The 15,241-nt window shown below is 44.6% G+C and overlaps 1 protein-coding gene across 11 annotated transcripts in view; it reads right to left on the bottom strand.

Moving 5' to 3' along the window:
- LOC139226742 (arylsulfatase G-like) overlaps positions 1-15,241 on the bottom strand; it is a 244,584-nt gene that overhangs the window by 115,004 nt on the left and 114,339 nt on the right. Inside the window, exon 1 of one of the 11 annotated variants that reach the window (XM_070857727.1) lies at positions 13,992-14,053. The exons of the other annotated variants lie outside the window; for them this stretch is intronic. The gene's annotated coding sequence lies outside the window, so the exon portion shown is untranslated. Of the gene's footprint in view, positions 1-13,991; positions 14,054-15,241 lie in introns of those variants that run through there. 11 annotated transcript variants of the gene reach the window in all.

Here is a 15,241-nt window from a genome sequence, read left to right as displayed (position 1 = left end):
AAGGGATTCAAACACTGAATTCATGAAAAGATGGTCACGGATTTGGGAGGCGACAACATGTTCAAGTGCTTTGGACAGGAAAGGGAGGTTGGAGATGGGGTGATAGTTATCAAGCCAAGTGGGGTTTTTGGAGGAGAGGGGTGATGACAGCAGATTTGAAGGAGAGGGGAACAGTACCTGAGAGAGAACTGTTAACAATGTCAGTTAACATGGGAGCCAAAAAAGGAAGTTGAGTGGTCAGCAGTTTAGTGGGAATAAAATCAAGGGAGCAGGAAGTGGGTCTCATGGACAAGATGAGCTTGGAGAGATCAAGAGGGGAGAGTGGAGCGAAACTAGGGAAAGATGTGAGTTTAGGGCTAGGGCAGGTGGGAGCCTCAGATGAAGTTTGGCCTTGTGGGCTAGGTGAAGGAAGGGAACTTGCAGAGGCAACTGACTGGGTGGTCTCAATCTTTGAGGCAAAGAAGTCCATGAGCTCCTCACACGTTTTTGGAGGCGAGTGTGGTGGAGACAGGGGAGAGGTGTTTAAGGAGACGGTTAGCAGTAGAGAATAGTAGCCAGGGGTTATTTTTGCAATCCAGAATGATCCTGGAATAGTGAGCAGTTTTTGTGGACAAGAGTAGGAACCGATAATGTTTTATGTGTTCGAGCCAGATCTGGTGATGAATGGCTAAACCAGTTGTCTGCTGCATCGTTCAAGTCTGCACCCTTTTGACTTGAGGGAGCGAAGATGAGGGCTGTACCAGGGGGAACAGCCAGCGTGGGAGAGAGTAATCTTTTTAATAGGGACTAGGGCATCAAAGGTGGTGGTGAGGGTTCGTTGAGATCAGTGGCTGCAGAAATGTCATTGTTAAAAGAGGGCCAAAGGTTGGACAGTTTTGAGTTGGTAAGTGCAGTTGTAAGAGAGTTGAAAGACTTTTTTCCAGGGGCGGATGTAGAAGGAAATAGTTTTGGATTGGGGAAGGAGGATGTCGGTCAAGAGCGATACAAGGAAATGGTCAGATATGGCTTTATCTTTAATTGACACTGTTGGAATAGCAAGGCCACGAGAGATTCCAAGGGGGTAGCTGTAAATATGGGTTGAGGAATTTACATGGAGGGAGAGATTTAGAGAGGACAGGAGGTTAATGAACTCAGAGGAGAGAGAGCATGATGAATTAAGATGGAGGTTGAAGTCACCGACGTTGAGAAGTCGCTCGATGCATAAGCTGAGGGAGGAAAGCAGTGAGGATATACCTGTGATAAAGTTGTTATTATACTTGGGTGGGTGGTAGAGAATGAGAATTTTGAATGAGAAGTGAGAGGGGTGGAATAAGGCGAGATTTTTCAGAAGATGAGAAGGTGCCAGAGGAATAGAGGGACAGACCAAGGTATGATTTGGTGATGAGAGCTTTCCCGTCAACCGCTGCTTTCCTTGCCACCCCCCACCCCTCACCACAACCCGACCCATGTGCCTTTCTCCTTTCAGATACCCAAGAACTCCAACCTGGGCAGCCAGTCACTGAAATTATGGAGGAGGACAATATTAGAGGAGAAGAAGCCACACCAATAATGCATCTGACACTCACAGGCCCCAGCTCATAAAATGGCACTGAGTGCACTTTAGAGGGTAGCATGGAGGCGGGAGTCACCGGGCACGAGTGGGCTGCAGCTAAGCCGGGGTAAAGGGTAGTCGGGTGCCAGCTCCCCCGAGGGCGGGGTCACATACAGGTTCCGCTGCACAGGATTCAGATGATGACCTTGATGGGTTGGCCTTCAGAAGAAACGTGATGGGCATGCACACAGAAATACTCGGTGCAATGACAAGCCTGCCAGAGCCTCCTGTCAGTGTCAATGAGCATGGAGGAGTCCAACACTGCACAGGACTTTGCATGGAGCTTGGAGCCCGTGAGTTCCAGGATGTTGGTGGTGGGGGATTAGACGATGGTAATGCTACAAGGAGCGGTGGTTAGACTCACTCTTGTTGGAGATTGTCATTGCCTGGCATTTACGTGGGACGAATTTTGTTGGGGCTTTTAGGTCAGCCCAAGTGTCCATCTGTTACTGGCGGGAGCCTGTATGTAATATGATGATCTCCAATTTTTGATGTACTAATGGGCAGCATGTGGACAACGCACATTCCACCCATTGGTACCAAGTATTGGGCCCAAGTTTCCACAAGAAAAAAAACGGGTGCCCCTCCGAGCTGGGCGCCTGTTTTTCGCGCCTAAAACGGCGCCTAAAAAAATCCTCGGTATTCTGCACCTACTTACAGGTCCTCTGGCCCTCGGCGCAGCCAGCACGAGCTGTGGGGGGGCGGAGCCAGGTCCCGATCTGAAAACAGTGCCGGGACCTCTGCACATGCGCGCTACAGTCGGCACGCAAGTGCAGTAGCTCCAGGCGCCGAACTGTGTGGGAGGGACCCGAAGCACGCAGCCCCTAGCCCTGGCCCAATGGCCTCACTGGGGCTCCTCCCACGGCCAGCTCCTGCTCCCCGCCCCGACACCCGCTCCCCCCCCACCGCTGACCAGACCCGACCCGACACCCGCTCTCCCCCGCCCCGCCCTGACCAGACACCCGCCCCCCCCGCCCCGACACCCGCTCTCCCCCCCCCGCCCCGACACCCGCTCCCCCCCCCGCCCCGACACCCGCTCCCCCCCCCCGCCCCGACCCGACACCCGCTCCCCCCCCGCCCCGACACCCGCTCCCCCCCCCTGCCCCGACACCCGCTCCCCCCCCCTGCCCCGACACCCGCTCCCCCACCCCGACCCGACACCCGCTCCCCCCCCGACCCGCTCCCCCCCCTGCCCCGAGACCCGCTCCCCTCCCCCCCGCCCCGACACCCGCTCCCCCGCTCCCGACACCCGCTCCCCCCCCGCCCCGAGACCCGCTCCCCCCCCCCCCGCCCCGACCCGAGACCCGCTTCCCTCCCCCCCCCACCGACTGACCCGACCCGCGCTCCTGTTCCCCGACCCGACGCCCCCCCCCTCTCTCTCTCTCTCTCTCTCTCTCTCTCTCTCGCTCCCGCTCCCGCTCAGCGGCACGAACGGCTGCAGAATTCTCCCTGGCTGAAGCACTTTCACACAGGTAGGAAGATGGTTTATTTAATCTTTTCTTGGCTTATAAATGTTTATTCAGGTTGGATTTATTTGTATAATATTTGTAGAAGTATAAATAAGGATTTATTGTAGAATTTAATGAGTTCCCTTCCCCCCCACCTCGTTCTGGACGCCTAATTTGTAACCTGCGCCTGATTTTTTAATGTGTAGAACAGGTTTTTTCAGTTCTACAAAAATCTTCACTGGCTCCATTCTACTTAGTTTGGAGTACATTTTCACTGTGGAAACTTTCAAATCAGGCGTCAGTGGCCGGACACACCCCCTTTTGAAGAAAAAATTCTGTTCTAAACTAGAACTGTTCTACCTGACTAGAACTGCAGAAAAAAAAAATGTGGAGAATTGCGATTTCTAAAATAGTCCGTTCTCCACCAGTTGCTCCTAAAAATCAGGCGCGAATCATGTGGAAACTTGGGCCCAATTGAGTGGGTTAACAAACGGTTCTTAAAGGGATCACTGCAGGCCTTTCAGATAAAGGATGTTTTTTTCTAAATTGAAAATTTTTGTGGGGCCAAGTGGACTATAAATTCTCCTCCTGCCCCCAACAAAATCTTTCAGCCCTCTGCCGACCCGATCGCAACCCCCTCCCTCAGAGATGCAGATAAAGCTTCCGCTCGGCTCCATCTCAGAGCCACGGAATTCGCACCCCACTGATTGGTGAACTGACTGTAAGAAAATGAGGCTGGGCCTTCAAAATGGCTCCTTCTGCTGCCCACCTAAACTCAAAATGACCCTCCACCCCTCAAATCTGTCACGCTGAGTTGCGCAGATACTCATAAAACCACAATGCAAGGCGAACATGCACTATTGCACTTACTTGTTAAGAACTATGGGATCACTTTAAAATGATAGGGCATATTTTCTAATGACACTGTACCATGAATGAAACATAATCTTCTGTATTAATCTTTTTGTATTTTTTTTTAAATTGTAACTCTTGTTTTCTTACAACATGTTGATATACATTATTCATTTTATATCCTACATGATGATAATGAGTGGCTTGACCCTGGAGACGGATTCAGGGAGTAGTAACCATGTTATTGTGTACTGCTGTGTTCGCCCACTGTGTTGGTCCCGGATTGATTTTAGTTATACCACCAGAGCTTTTGCCTGGGGAGGGAGAAGGCACAAGATGTTTCATGCATCTTAGTGCACAATATGATCCATGTGTGGGATATTTACATGCCTACCAGCTGCTGGGAACCAGATTTCAAAGAATTACTGATTCAGGGAGAACATTTTCTCTGAATAAGCTGCTTTTCATTGACTGGTTTGGGAGAGGGCCATCCTTCTACTGTCACCTTAGTCTGCGTTACATTTTATAAGAAAGTTATCAGATTTATTTTCTTAAACTGTTTGAATAAGACAGTTCTGTGCATCAATCTTTCCACATCCTGTAATACTGTATGATAGTACATGGGGCGCATATCTCCCATTTTCCACCATGATGCAGGTCTCAATTTCAGCCAGGAAAAATAATGAACAGAGGCTACGGAATATATCTGGAGACAGGCATGAAATAATGTGGGACAAATCAGCCACATTTATAACATCCCCTGGTGGTTGTTTATATATTGCTACTGGAAAAGACCGAGAAGCAGGTTCCCTGCTTATCATTGTGCCCATTATAGACCTATACATTTCAACTTGGCAGTCAAGCTTACCAAATATTGTTAAGGGAATATCCCATCGCATTGAGCACGGATAGAAGGTTATGGGTTTAATACTCAAGAGATGAAGCACCTCCTTCGTTCATCTCATGAACAACTGTCACCTTAGGTCACAATATCTACACTCTGCTGCTGAGCGTCAAGACCCAGCATCTTCTCACCTCGTTAATACTGGGAGCTTGGTCCATGGTTAATCTTGATGGATGTATTGTTTCAGGGCACAGACATGGGACTTTGGCTTTTTGCCACTTTCACTAACTGTTAGCGGATATCTATTTTTATTTTTGTCTTTCATTCTCTCTATGTGGTTCTCAACATTTTCTCTCATTGTCATCTCTATACTTGTGTCATTCTTTCTGCAAATTTAGGTCTCCCTTCATCTCTTCTGTCTTTCTTGTGTGTGTCACTCTTTTAATAGCTCTCTCACAAATTACCGATTTTACTCTTTTTGTATCTTTTACCGCTGAAAAGGGCCAGGGCATCCAGCAAAATAGTCGCTGGTATTAAAACTAGGTATTGGAACCTACAAGCCGAACACAGACAGAATCGATAGGTGTTCCTTTGAAACGATTTAAATTACAAAACAGTATTTATTGCTGCTTTTTTCTTGCAAACATTTGCAATTTGCTTTTACATGTAAAAATATTACACCTTTTTCACAGAATGGCATTTGTTCGCCAATAGCAATTGCCCTGATCGGTTTTGTTTCCATCGTTTTCTTGCCTTGCTCCAAAAGTTGGTAATGTTTACCACCAGGGAAGTGTGTGGGCGTCGGTGAATTTGCCGCGCCCGGTCGGTAACCCATTAATGGATACACAACGAGCTAGAAATTGCATAACGCCCCAATAGGGGTGATAACTTTTGAATAATCGCAAAATGATATTCCCTTAACAATATTTGAATAATCGCCAGGCGAAAATGATTTGCTGCTCCTGAGAACTTAAGCTTTAGCGCCCCGAGAGAGAAGTGGAGCGCTAAATCAAGCGCTACCATTTCCCTTAGAGCACTAAAGTGTGTGAGAGGGACAGCAGCGGCAGAGTGCTGAGCATTGCTCATTGCAATGCTGCCGTCTTTAAAGGCTCCTTCCTTTGCTTAAATGGAAGGGCCAATGATGGGTTGAATCATTCTTAATGCTTTCTCTGTGGGGCCACATGACCTGCACGACGTGCATTACAGCCCCAAGCTCTAAGAGAGTGGAGGGCTGAGGAATCGCGCCGAAATCAGGGGTCAAAAGCAATCAGGAGGCATCAGGACTGGTGCAAGCAATAAGGTTTGCTCTACCTGACCACCACTGCTTTTAAATATCGCTCCCCAAGCAGCCAGCCGAGGTGATAACGCCTCCTGCAGTTGCCGTTGTTGACGCCCGGCGATGTTGCAAAGAATGGGAGCGAATATCACATCCAGGGTAGTAACTGGGCGCTGCGCACCGGATGATGTCACGATCTACGGGGTGCAAGAGAGCGAGGCGGTAAGTGTTAGTACCAGCGCGAAACCACCAGGGAAGTGTGTGGGCGTCGGTGAATTTGCCACGCCCGGTCGGTAACCCCGTTGTGCCCAGTTATCACCCGCTGAAGGTGCTAACATGAGGTACAAAGCAGCTGAATTTCTCCCCCAACGTTTTTAGATTCATAGAACCAACACAGAAGGCCATTCGGCCCATCATAGCCCTTGACATCCTTCCTAAAGTGTGGAGCACAGAATTGAAAACAAATCTCCAGCTGAGGCCTAACCAGTATTTTATAAAGGTTATAAAAGCATAACTTCCTTGCTTTTGCACTTTATTCCTGCGTTAATAAAGCCAAGGATACCAAATGCTTTTTTAACAGCCATCTCAATTTGCTCTGCAACCTTCAAAGATGTGTGTACATACACCCACAGTTCTCCCTGTTCCTGCACCCTTTAAAATTGTACCATTTGGTTCATATTGCCTCTTCGCATTCTTCCTACCAAAATGTACCACTTCACACTTCTCTGCATTAAAGTTCATCTGCCATGTGTCTGCCCATTTTACCAGTCTATGTCCTCCCGAAGGCTATTACTATCCTCCTTATTGTTCATTACATTTTCAAGTTTTATAACATCTGCAAACTTTGAAATTATGTCCTGTATAACCAAGTCCAGGTCATTAATATATATCAAAAAGAGCAGTGGTCCTAATCCATGTCCTCCATAGCTGCACTGACTCCTGCATGGCCAGCCTCCCCCAAAGCACAACCCATTCAAATTTTCGCACATGCATGGCATCTACAATGTAAAAACCGGTGAATGGCCTGTGCAGGACATTGCAGATGATTGCGCGGCCGCACAGCTTAGCGGGAACATTGGTCCTAATACCGACCCCCTGAGGAACACCATAGTATACTTCCCTCCAGTCTGGAAAAACAATTGTTCACTACTGCTCTCTGCTTCCTGTCCCTTTGCCAATTTTGTATCCATGTTGTACCCATGGGCTTTAATTTTGCTCACAAGTCTATGATACTCCACATCAACCGCACTACCCTCATCAACCCTCTCTGTTACTTCATCAAAGAATGATGTTTAAGGATCAATAGTTTTAATTTAATGGCACTTCTCAGCATTTTACAAATGGATTACTTACTAATCTACTTAATTAGCAACTTTTCTTTTTGTAATTTTTAAGCTTTATCTTTGTAAATCTTTTGCTCAACGAAGCGAGGGATGTTTGTGCTGGAGAATGCATTTCAGGTATTCAGTGATAGCTTAAGCACTTCTAGTTTTGCCAGTATTTCACCTTATGGGTCAACAAAAATCTAGAACTTTCATTTCTCATTCACTAAATGCAGTGAGCTGGGTTTGAACGTCTTGGTGCTTGCATTACAATATGAAGTATCACGATGTATGCATGGCTGAAGCAGACAATTGACTCTTGTGATGAAAACAATGGTAAACTAGAAATCTGATCAAAAAACAACTTTTACTTTCTTTTATGGGCTGTTTTACTTCGATAATTTTCCCAGGCCTGCCCGCAACTGGAATGCAAGGGATCTGAAAAAGTATATTGTGACATCCATGTGATGACTTCATAATGCTGCTTGCGTGCAAATTCGTATTTTGCAGTGCTTATGGAGAGGTGGAATTCTGAATAAAATAGCAGTGCATGGAATATACCGAATGCAATGTAAAAGCACCTTAAAGCTCCTTCTACTTTGCCTCATCAATGTGCCTCTGTTCCAGTGTCAAGAGAGCAACTTATAATATACCTTTTCCCATATACATTTTCTTCATTTACCATATTATGCATCCTCTATAAACAAAAAGAAATGAAAAACTGTAAGGCTTCTTGTGCATTATCCCCTTCACTCCCTCAGTACTCCAGTGCAGTACTGAGGGAGTGCTGAATTTGTCAGAGGTGCCATCTTTCGGATGAGATGTTAAACCGAAGCCCCGTCTGCTCTCTCAGGTGGGCATAAAAGATCCCATAGCACTATTTCGAAGAAGAGCAAGGGAGTTATCCCCAGTGTCCTGAACAATATTTATCCCTCAATCAGCATCACTAAAACAGACACAAAAGCATTCCATTCGCACCCTATCCAGATTAACCTTTTTTTAACCTCTATCATTACCATTTCAATTCGTTCCATCATCCCTTTTGTCTCTCTAATTTCTCCTGCCTTCCACTCTATCACAGACCTTCTCTATTGTTCTTTCTTCCCCTCCCTCTTTCAGTGCTTAAAAATGTGTTCTTTTCGAACATTCGGCAGTTCTGATGAAGGGTCATCGATCCCATACATGAACTGTTTTTCTCTCCACAGATGCTGCCTGACCCGCTGAGATTTCCAGCATTCTCTGTTTTTATCACTAAAACAGATTATCTGGTCATTATCACATTGCTGTTTGTGGGAGCTTGCTGTGCACAAATTGGCTGCCGCGTTTCCTACATTACAACAGTGACTACACTTCAAAAAGTACTTCATTGGCTGTAAAATCTATTATTTTTTATCTGCGCTATTAATTCATAGACAGTTGGCATGAGCGGAACATGCAGTTGACATGAGTAGACAGGGCTTTAATAAACTATTGAGGGGGTGGGGGGGGAGGATTCAGGAAAGAGTGATTTTAAAAGCAGCAAGAGGAATGTCAAGGCTCTAGAGCAGAGCAGAGTTTTGAGTAAAAATAAGCAGAGTGGGTCAGGAAGAGACAAAGAGAGTAACAAAGGTAATAGGGCATTACTGACTAAGGTGACATCAGGGAAAAATAGACAAAGGTCAGAGCTAAAGGCACTATATCTGAATGTGCGAAGCATTCGCAGCAAAATAGATGAATTAATAGCGCAGATAGAAAATAATAGATTTGATCAACTAGCCATTACGGAGATGTGGCTGCAAAGTGACCAAGGTTGAGAACTAAATATTCCAGGATACTTTACTTTAAGAAGAGATAGGCAAAATGGAAAAGGATGAGGGGTAGCCCTGATAATAAAGGATGGGATAAGACAGTAGTGAGAAAGGATCTTAGTTTGGAAAATCAAGAAGTAGAATCAGTTATGAGTAGAGCTAAGAAACAGCAAGGGGCAGAAAATATTGGTGGGAGTTGTTTATAGGCCCCCAAACAGTAGTGGTAATGTAGGGCACCGTATAAATCAGGAAATTAGAGGTGCATGTAACAAAGATAATATAATAATCATGGGGGACTTTAATCTACATATTGACTGGGCAAACCAAATTTGCAGTAATAGTGTGGAGGACGAATTCATGGAATGTATACAAGATGGTTTTCTTGATCAGTATGTTGAGGAACCAACGAGAGAACAGGCTATTTTAGATCTAGTATTGTGTAACGAGAAAGGATTAATTAATAATCTTGTAGTAAAGGGGCCCTTAGGGAAGAATGACCATAATATGATAGAATTTTACATTAAATTTGAAAGTGATTTAGTTAAATCCAAGACTAGGGTCTTTGATCTAAACAAAGGAAACTACGTAGGTATGAGGGGAGAGTTGGCCAAGGTAGATTGGGAAACTACATTAAAAGGTATAACGGTAGACAAGCAATGGCGAGCATTTAAAGAATTAATACATAATTTACAACAAACATACATTCCTTTAAGGCACTAAAACCCCACAGGAAAAGTAGTCCAACTGTGACGAACAAGAGAAGTTAATGATAGTATTAGATCAAAGGAAGAGGCTTATAATGTTGCTAAAAAGAGCAGTAAGCCTGAGGATTGGGAGCATTTTAGAGGTTAGCAAAGAAGGACCAAGAAATTGATAAAGGGAAAATAGAATATGAGAGTAAACTAGCAAGAGACATAAAAAGACTGCAAAAGCTTCTACAGGTATGTAAAAAGGAAAAGATTAGCAAAAGTAAATGTGGGTCTCCTACAGGCTGAGACAGGAGAAATTATGGGCCCAAGTTTCTGATATCCGTTAAAACAGCGCACCTCCGAGAGGCCCGCCTATTTTGTAGAATGAAAAGTGCCCAAAAACTTACCTCGCGATTCTCCGAGTGCAGCAGGCCTGTTCAGCAGTCAGCGCGACGCAGCACAACAGCAGGGGGGTGGGGGGGGCGGAGCTACAGCCCTGGGTCAAAAAGAGTGCCGGCAGCTGAGTGCGTGCGCAGTGGAGTCTGCGCATGTGTGCAGTAGCTCCTGGCCCCCAGATTCTGTGTGCGTGTGCTGCTGGCTGTGTGGGAGGGGCCCGAAGCACGCCGACCCAAACCCTGGCTGAATGGGCTCCCTGCTGCAAGTAAGGCCGACTGGATATCTCCCCAAGGAAAGAGTTTCACAGTGGGGGCGAAAGTCGAGAGTTCAGCACCACTTCTCTTTCCCTCCCCCCGATGCCGCGTTGAGCCTAGCCTCCCGGTGTGCGTCTTACTGCACCTAGCCCTGCCTGGCCGAATGGGCTCCCCGCTGCAAGTAAGGCTGACTGGATATTTCCCCAAGGCAAGAAATATTGTAGGGGTTTCACAGTGGAGGAGAAAGTCACTGGCCGAATGGGCTCCTTCATCATGGCCAGTGTGCCGATTTCCAGCCTGCAGCATGCAGTCCCTAGCCCTGGCCAGGCTCCCGAATGGGTTGGTGAGGTAGGAACTTTTTATTTATTGATTTATTGAATGACTATTTTATTTTTTTATTTTTTATTTATTCATAATTTATTATTGATGGTGGTTCTTTATTTTTTTTTAAAAAGTGAAGTGTTTAATGCTTTGGAAAATCTCCTAACTTCCCTTCTGCCTCCCCCGCCCCCCCATCTCTGGCTACCTGTGCCTAATTCTAAAGTATATGCAAGGTTTTTCTGAGCGTACAAAAATCGTCACTTACTCCGTTCTAAGTTAGTTTGGAATAACTTTTCGGTGCCTAAACTTGCAAAACAGGCATGTCACTGGTAACGCCCCTTTTTGAAAAAAAACCTGAACTAAAACAAAAGTAAACTAACTCACTAGAACTGGAGCAAACTAAATGCCGAGAATTGCGATATCTAAGGTACTCCAAATTAAACTAGTTGCTCCAAAAAAATAGGAGCAACTCCACCCGAAACCTGGGCTCTATAATGGGGAGTAAGGAAATGGCAGAGAAATTAAACAAATACTTTGTGTCTGTCTTCACGGAAGAAGACACGAAAAACCTCCCGGAAATAGTGGAGAACCAAGGGACTAGTGAGAATGAGGAACTGAAAAAAATTAGTATTAGTAAAAAAATACTGGAAAAATTAATGGTAATGGAAGCCGATAAATCCCCTGGACCCGATGGCCTACATCCTAGGCTTTGAAAGAGGTGGCTACAGAGATAGTGGATGTATTGGTTTTCATTTTCCAAAATTCCATAGATTCTAAAATGGTTCCCACAGATTAGAAGGTAGCTATTTAAGAAAGGAGGGAGAGAGAAAACGGGGAACTACAGACCAGTTAGCCTGACATTAGTAGTAGGAAAAATGCTAGAATCTATTATTAAGGACGTGGTAATAGGGCACTTAGAAAACAATAATAGGATTGGGCAGAGTGAACATGGATATGTGAAAGGGAAATCATGTTTGACAAATCGGTTAGCTGTAACAAGCAGAATAGATAAGGGGGAACCAGTGAATGTGGTGTATTTGGTTTTCAGAAGGCATTCGATAAGTTGCCACACAAGAGGTTATTAAACAAAATTAGGGCTCATGGAATTGGGGGTTATATACAAGCATGGATTAACGGACAGAAAACAGAGAGTAGGAATGAACGGGTCATTTTCAAGTTGGCAGGCTGTAACTACTGAGGTGCCGCAAGGATCGGTGCTTGGCCCCAGCTATTCACAATCTATATCAATGATTTGGGTGAGGGGACCAAATGTAATATATCCAAGTTTGCTGATGATACAAAGCAAGATGGGAATATAAGTTGTGAGGAGGATGCAAAGAGACTTCAAGGGGATATAGACAGGCTAAGTGAGTGGGCAAGAACATGGCAAATGGAATATAAAGTGGAGAAATGTGGTTATTCACTTTGGTAGGAAAAATAGAAAAGCAGAGTATTTTTTTTAAATGGTGAGAGATTGGGAAATGTTGGTGTTCAGAGGGACACAAATTACTGAAAATTAACAAGCAGGTACAGCAAGCAATTAAGAAAGCAAATGGTATGCTGGCCTTTATTACAAGAGGATTTGAGTAGAAGAGTAAATACGTCTGGCTGCAATTATATAGGGCCCTGGTGAGACCGCACTTGGAGTATTGTGTACAGTTTTGATCTCCTTAGCTAAGGAAGGATATACTTGCCATTGAGGGAGTGCAACGAAGGTGCACCAGACTGATTCCTAGGATGGGGGTGGGGGGATTGTCCTATGAGGAGAGATTGAGTAGACTAGACCTATATTCTCTAGAGTTTAGAAGATAGAAACATAGAAAAAACATAGAAACATAGAAAATAGGTGCAGGAGTAGGCCATTCGGCCCTTCTAGCCTGCACCGCCATTCAATGAGTTCATGACTGAAGATTGCGAGGTGATCTCATTGAAACATACAAAATTCTTACAGGGCTTGATAGGGTAGATGAAGGGAGGAGGTTTCCTCTGGCTGGGGAATCTAGAACCAAGAGTCACAATCTCAGAAGAAGGGGTCGGCCATTTAGGACTGCGATAAGGGAAAACATTTTTTGGAACTCTCTACGTCAGAGGGCTGTGGAGGCTCAGTCTTTGAGTATATTCAAGACAGAGATCGATAGAGTGGAGTTGAGGTAGATCAGCCATAATCTCATTGAATGGTGGAGCAGGCTCGAGGGGCCGAATGGCATTCTCCTGCTCCTAATTCTTATGTTCTTATCTGCTATCGCTGCAATAAAAATTACACCTTGCTTGGTTTAAAACTACAACACAGTTGTTTGTAATGATGGTCTTAGATTTTAGTATGGGCATAGTGATACAAGAACACAAGAACTATTGTACCATTGAGTTTGAGGTTGAGAAGAATGAACCTTTGGATTTAGTCAATGATGACAACAAAACAGAACTATACCCAATCAGAAAAGTGTAGCAAAACCATCCTCCTTGAGACCATCTATTAAGCTACCAAATACTCAAAAACCAGAACTAGTTTGTAAGTGCATTCCTTCTTTGCCATATTTTTCACTGGATGTTTACTGATCAAAAGTGCTTTTAGCTGACATTAGACAGCATGCCACAGGCCCTGAACTTTAAAGGCCATGAATGCACCATCAAATTGAAATAAGCAGCACAGCAACAGAAATTTTGGAAAATTGTAAGCCCTGTTTTAGGTCGGTTTTATTCAAGTGATATTTCAAAGGATGAGATTCATGATATGCATACCACGCAGCTGTCCCAGCTGTATTATGGATATGTTGCTAGCAATCAGACCCACGATTGTACAAACAACTGTTTCAACTTTCATACAATCAGCACTTCTATGATGCATGCTAATCCAGTCTGCAAACTCCAGTTAGAGAACGTCAGCAACAACTGGGTTGTACAGGCCAGATGGAAAATTGGGAGATTTCCCCAGTACAAGACAACAACAACAACTTGCATTTATATAGCATCTTTAACATGTTAAAAACTCCAAGTTTCATAGAGGCGAAATAAAAAAATGGATGAGATACTAAAAGCTTGGACAAAGAGATGGGTTTTAAGGGGAATCTTAAAAGGAGAAGGAGGTGAAGAGGCAGAGGAGATTACAATGATAATGGAGAGAAATAAAGCATCCAAGAGAATTTACGGCAACACATAACTAGCAACACTTCATCCAATCTGAAAAATAAGCAATACAGGATACTAGACATACAAGATTAGAAAAATTCAAGTCACACAGCCACTTATCGGTTGCTGAAATACTTTTGCAGGACATAATGCAATTCTCGTGCTGTCAACGTGTAAAACCATACACAAGCTTGCTGCTCTGATCCAACTTCCACCAATTGTTGCATAACCAGTTCCCTTTTCTGACAAACATTGTATAGGGTGCATCACGCTATAACTAGAGTGAGCAAGAATGTGACTCGAGTGTCATTCAGTCTTGCAAGATATCGCCAGCGTCTTTTCAGTTTAATAATTACATTTTTAGTGAACATCTAGGTACCAGACAACCGGAAATTGAAATACTGCTGATCTGGCTTCAAAAGACTACTCACAGGGAACAGTTTCATTTTCTATAAACATGGTGTCTATATCGCATCTCCCAACAAGTACAGTGAAGCTAAATGTTTCCATCCTAACGCTTTCCATCAGTCCAAATGTATAAAACTTCACTCAATACTAGCTGGTCTTCCGTGGTATTTCACACACTATGTCAGAAGATGCGTTGTTTTATAATAGCAGGAGGGAAAAGAGAGTTGGAGCCTCAAGTCCCATTTATTCGGCACCACGTGGATGGAATGATTCGGCCGGGAGGGGGTGGGCAGAGCTTCATAGGGGACAGGGCTTGTCACCCGTCAGTCAAAAAAGTGCAGTACAGGCAGTTGGGGCAGGGCTTGACGGACGGCTGTGTGTCAAAGAAAAGTGCAGTACAAATAATTACTTCGTTATTTAGCACCTTTCACGACTGACGTTCCAAAGCGCTTTATTGCCAATTAAGTACTTTTTTTTTTTAAGTGTCGTCACTGTTGTGATGTAGGAACACGCCAGTCAATTTGCACACAGCATGCTCCCACAAACAGCAATATGATAATGACCAGATAAACTGTTTTTGTTATGTTGATTGAGGGATAAATATTGGCCAGGACAATTTTAATTGCTTTTACTGGAGGAAATCAAGATTGTTCGGTTAAGATTTGCTGCTGTTTTATGAATGTATCTGAGCAATTCAGTTCCAAGCGTGATACACGTCAGGTGTGAATGTGCTCGGTGCTTTACATATACATAGAAAATAGGTGCAGGAGTAGGCCATTCGGCCCTTCGAGCCTGCACCGCCATTCAATGGGTTCGTGGTTGAACATGCAACTTGAGTACCCCATTCCTGCTTTCTCGCCATACCCCTTGATCCCCCTAGTAGTAAGGACTACATCTAACTCCTTTTTGAATATATTTAGTGAATTG

This window comes from Pristiophorus japonicus, chromosome 16, assembly GCF_044704955.1.
Source record: "Pristiophorus japonicus isolate sPriJap1 chromosome 16, sPriJap1.hap1, whole genome shotgun sequence".
In the NCBI taxonomy this organism is placed as follows: domain Eukaryota; kingdom Metazoa; phylum Chordata; class Chondrichthyes; family Pristiophoridae; genus Pristiophorus; species Pristiophorus japonicus.
This window is presented reverse-complemented; position numbering and strand designations above follow the sequence as displayed.